Raw genomic sequence first — 6,000 nt, 5'->3', positions numbered from 1 at the left:
TCTGCTGGTATTCTTGTATTGTGTTGCCACCAGAACTGTGGGTGGTGACAAAATGCAGAGTGTTTGACAGGCTGGCCACGCTCCCCTCTCGGGTACTGGAAGTCACTAACAAGTTACAGCAGCGCTCCAGCAGCTTACCCCTTGGCACAGCGCCACCTTATCTGTTCGCGGCCTCCCTGTACTTGGCAGCAGAAGAGCAGCTTCCCCAGCGGCCTCCCTCCACTGGGCAGCAGCGGAGAAAGGGCAGCTTTCCTGGCAGCCTCCCTGGGAGGGAGGCTGCAGGGGAACGGGGACACCGCTGCGGGGACAGCGCTGGGGGCAGAGGGGAACAGCTATCTAACTGCGGGGACGGTCAACTGGTTCCATTACGGGTCATTGAATCAATGGTTCTCTAGAGCAGGCCTACAGATCAGGCGGCCTAATGAAAACAAAATCTTCAGTGTATTTATTTTGTCCTGTTGTGCGGTCGTGATCAGCCGCATAACAGGACAAAATCACACGCATGCAAAGAAGCCCTGATCAAAAAGTTTATTTTACCTTCCACGCAAACAAGATCCTCAATATCCGTTATCCACAAGCAAGACATGACCCTAAACCGAATTGTCAATATTTATTTGATTAATAACTTACAAAAAAAATTGATGAAATTAACTCATGTAAGGAGAGCTAAATTATGAAAATGTACAATTTGTTGCTCACAATAATGTAGTACATCAAGACAGACTGTAGTAAAATAATACTTGGCACAGTTAAATAAATACAAAATGAAATATACATACAGTTCAATAGCTTAAAAAAATGTATTGCAGTATTTTTGTAGTTGGCTCGCAAATGGGTAACGTAGAGAAAACAAAGCATTTTGGGGGCATAAACAAGGACACACAGTTCCCTAACTAGGTTAGGTTTCACTATATAAAACGTCATCGTTTCTAGATATGAGTTTCCACAGATACCATTGCCCTCTTAACCAAACATGCTTTTTTTGTACTAATTACTGCATAAATCCAGACAGCCAAATCAGTGTAATGGTAGAATCAGTGCATAGAGCTACACAGTCTCTACTGTATAACATCTTAAAACATTGGCTATGAACAAGACTTGTGTGCAAAAAGACACAATAATAGAAAAAGAACAGAACAAAATAGTGCAGACAAGCATGATCAAGCAGAGCCCCAGACAAGTGAGGTGGTTGGCCAACGCGGAGTATCTTCGAGAGTTGGCCAACACGGTCGTCTGGAATTTAGGTTAGAAAATGTTCTATAGAAAGGTAATTTATTCACAGAGTTGTCCCAGTCTCAGCTCACACAGTCCCCAACTATGGATAAGGCTGGTACCACACAAACATATTACAGGACCATGTATGCACCTAAAATACAGGCATTGGCCCAACCGCGGGTCTACAGACCCGAACATTCAGCAACAGAAACTATGATGCAGTGAGTTGGGGTCAGCAGATCCACATTCAGGTTGGAACCCTCAACTATATTAGAGGCACAGAACTGCACCATTAATATGTTCATGGCCCAATAATAATCTCACATTATCTCCAAAGTACCACAAGTTTCAGGAAAAATGCACCAGTAGAGGTCACATTAGAGGCACAAGTATGGACTATTCTCTAAGAGGTGAATTATTTTGAAGCCGATCAATTTGCCTCCCCATAAGACAATATAGTATTTATTTTTTGGGCCAAAGGTTAAGAAATACAATACATTCATATACAAAAGAGCATTTTGGAGGGCAATTGTTTTAATTCATTAAATTGACTAATTAAAAAATGGTGTATTTTAAAGGTTTTCCTATTTACGATGTTGATTACATCAATGTTCAATTGTGTACAGGTTTAATTACTGTAACCAGAATGAAGTGGCAGCAGTAATTGGAAAATGCAATACCCCTTGAAGTTTGAGTCCCCCTCTTGAAAGGCCAAATAGACTGCCTATAGAGGGTTGATGTTGTAGTCTCTGAAAAGAGCTGGCAGTAGCCAAAGGATCGCAGTAGTCAGACCACCATTAAATGGACGCTTGATGGCAGAGTCTATGCCATCATTGTCTTAAGGGAGAGGGGAAAAAAACAAACATTAATCTCAGTGCCAGAAGAGCTACACCTAGATGATTACTTTGCCCCCAGAAGGCTGTGATAATAGCTCCATTGAGGGCAGTTTTCTTTTCTGCAAAAGAATCGTAGATTGAACAACTGATACAATCTATGCAGCCTAAGCTCAATGTTCCTTTTTTATCAAATTCTAATATAGACCTTGCCTTTCGCCCCCTGATAGGGAAAAAAAAAGCAGCTACTTGAGTGTAGAGTTGAAGAAAAAAAACCAAAAAAAGTATAAAAAAGGAAACCCTAGCCAGGTTGATGTCAACTTATTTCTCACATATGCCTACACTACTGTGTGCTACAAGATATGGTAACAGGTAAGCAGTAACTTTAGCCCACTACATTACAACCATATTGGATACCCCTTTCACAAAGTTCTGCCACCACGAACATTAATAGTAAGAACGAACACCGAATTCTTTCAAAAGATAAAACCGTACTTTAGCCTTTTAAATACTGCAATTAACGTGGTCACCACAGAATGTACTGAGAAGAGAGGACAAAGACTCATTTACCATACCTCAAAAGGAATTTCCCTAGACTTTCAATTTAAAGAGTCTTCCAAGCAAAACTCTTACTAAAAAAAAATAAAACTATTACAGACCAATGAGGATAGGCAGATGGGGTCCTGCTACAACTTAGGGCAGGGGAGTATGGCGATCAGAACAACCCTGGGTATAGCTCAGCTTATGACATTTTGTAAAAGGAATTATGATTTTTATTTAGGTCCCTAAAACTTTTTGGAACAAAAAAAAAAAAAAAAAATGAAAACCACTAGCAAATAACAGCAAAGTCACCTACATGATAAAATATCTGATTAGCAACAAACTTACTGTTTGTGCATAGTTGGAACGGATAAGATTTTAGCATTCAGCCACTGGAAAAATGGGGTGTGGGTTCCTTTAATGAAAATGGGACAGAATCGTCATCCGCACCACAATCATTACTTAGGAATATTTAGTGTGCTTTCCAGCTTTGGAGATATATTTAGAAAGGGAGCCTTTGCTACCGTTCACAATCTGAACTTCAATTAGCATTTGAGTTTAGACTTCATGGTCTTCTAAACTAGAAGTAGATTTTTTTTTAAATAGTATGTGTCATGTATATTTAAAATACCTAATATCCTGCATTTTTCCCACCGACCACTAAGCCTAATAGTGGGACTTTTGTTCTGTAGAGAAAACTTTTCAGCAGTCCTCTCCTCACAATTACACTGAGCTATGACAGTTATACATATATAAACACAGGATCCGTTTAGTATAGGGATGCAGAGTTATCCAGCACCATATGCAAATTAGCAGAGAAGACTCATTCATGAGCTGTTGAGTTAACCATGCCTCCCTTCTCTTTATGGACATCTAGTTTCATCCTCTAATACACAGGAAATAGTCTAAGAGGAAGGGGTGGGGTTAGCTCAGTTGTTCATGAACCAGCATGACTCTTTTTTGCTCATTGGCATATAGCACGGGATAACTTCGGAACCCAATTGTGGAGTCACCTGGGTTCGTTAGGTGAAGAGACAGCATTAGAAGGGAATGATTTTTTTACATCCCCTGCTGGCCAGTGCAGTCAGTTTTGGGGCGAGGGGGTGGTTCCCTTTAAACAAAAAAAAACAAAAACCACTCAAGCAAATGTGTAGACTGTGTAATAGGAAATGAAAATAAACAATACCATATGCAAAAGGCTCCACCTAATGCTGGCAGACTTAATTTTAAAAAACAGAATTTGAACCACGGTGAAGCTCTAACTAGAAGTTAATCAGTACAGCATTTTGAAGTTATATACATTTAAAAAGCATGTTCAGGAATGGACATTTTCTTTAAAGGGGTATTCTAGGCTTTTGCTATTAATGACCTATCCATGGCAGGGCTGTGGAGTTGGGAAGCCAAACCTCTGACTCCCACTCCTTCATTCACTACAGTATATTAAAAGAGGGAGCAAAGTGCTGGGGCAGACCTAAAAACCAATGCTGAACTATGAACCTTTATCTACACCTCTAGTATGTTTTCACATGTACGCATGTTCTCCATGATACGGTTGCTGTTCTTATATATGTGAGAGGGTAGGAAGCAGTTTCTTCTTGTAGTCTATGCCTGGTGCAGGGTTTCCCAACTGCAGTCCTCCTGCCACCCCAACAGGTCATGCTCTCTGGACTGTACAGGTGTTGTAATTACTGTCAGTACCTCAGGTGTTCTTACTATAGGATATCCTAAAAACAAGACCTGCTGGAGTGTCTTGAGGACTGGAGTTGAGAAACATTGGTTTAGTATAAAAGGAACCATCAGCTAACCTCCAATCATGAGCTCAGAGAGAAAAATTAAAGAACACAGGGAGAATATATACCTGACCACCAATTTATGCAAACTTTAGTTAGGTTTTTACTTTTCTTAATAGTCTTCCTGTTCTCTCTGCAGAGGAGGAGCTTCACTACTGAGCATGTGCAGACAGAGCAGCAGAGTTAACTCAACTAAAGGCCTTCAAAAAGCAGCAGAATACTTTAAAAAAAATTGCCTTTCCTCTCTGTTGGACTATTGCCACTTCCTCATCCTAATTATCATTGCTTTAAATAAAAAGATAAAAAAAAGAGTGGGGGGGGGGGGAGAGGAGATAGAACATTTCATAGGGATTTAGTAAAGCTTTGATATGGTATAGTTTAGTGTAGAATTTGTTGCATATTTATTAGATATAAAACTTTTATAAGCAGGAATTAGGACATTTCTACCAGCTCCATAGTCCTGATCCTCATGATCATCTATAGTTAATAATTGGTGGGGCTTTGCCGCTTGGGACCCACCTAAAAAAAAATCAGCTGATAGTGTAGCGAGGCTGGACATTATTGTTATTGGTGATCAGAGCCACAAGTGCAATGAAAGCTTTGCTCCCAGTGAAATTAATGGCATAGATGGCTCCTGTTAACTTCCAATTGATCATTGCAGTCAAAGCCAGAGCTGTAATGGGAGGCATTGGTGTCCTTGATGTCAAATGGGAGTGAAGCTGGCTATTACACTTCTGGCCCTGACCACTGATGAGAACGTCTGGCTCGGCTACATTGACCGCGTCAGAGGATCAACTGCTCCGAAAGGCTCCCAAGTGGAAGATCCCAGTTGATCAACTATAATGACCTATGCTGAGGGTAGATCATCAATAGTAAAAGTCCATAATACCTCTTTATCCCTAAGCCATAAATGATTGATTGCTGGAGGTCTGATCACTGGAAGCCACCCTCCCCAATCATGAAACCAGCACACCCACAGTCTGGTGGGTGAAAGGTGCGATCACTGCTCCATTCACTCTCTCTGGACATAGCCCAAGTACTGTGCTAGGCCATTATCAGCCCAATAGAAATGAATGAACCACCACCTCTCCCTTTACCTCGCAGATTCTGGGGGCTCGTTTCTCATGATTGTGGGTGATCATAGCAGTCACCGCCCAGTGACCAATCATTTATCACCTATTCTGCAGAGAAGTGATTTTTGATGGATGAACCCTTTGAGGGTGCAGCGATCTGTAGATCCTGGCTGATTGTGGCTTACTAATTGCATGAGGCACAGGGGTAGAAGAGCTGCACAAATATACTTCTATATACATAAAAATAAATGCAGTTTTAGACTAATATGCATCTTCTTGTAGAAAATCAAAAATATCTGTGGCACAGTCCGGCACTGCATTTTACATATCTGCGGTGAATATTTGTTTTTGGTGAGGAAAATAGGGCCGCTTGTTCATTTGAACCCAGTGTTGATCCGTCAACTAAACTACATACTGTACAAACCCTAGCGCGACACACTCCATGTCAGCACTTTACATTATGAAGAAGGATGTGAATTCCAGATATCTACTAAAAGTAACAAATACACATTTAGGCTTCTGACCTAACATCATTACAAAGGAAGAGTG

Source organism: Eleutherodactylus coqui, chromosome 2, assembly GCF_035609145.1.
Source record: "Eleutherodactylus coqui strain aEleCoq1 chromosome 2, aEleCoq1.hap1, whole genome shotgun sequence".
Lineage (NCBI taxonomy): Eukaryota > Metazoa > Chordata > Amphibia > Anura > Eleutherodactylidae > Eleutherodactylus > Eleutherodactylus coqui.
Note: the sequence above shows the minus strand (reverse complement) of the source record.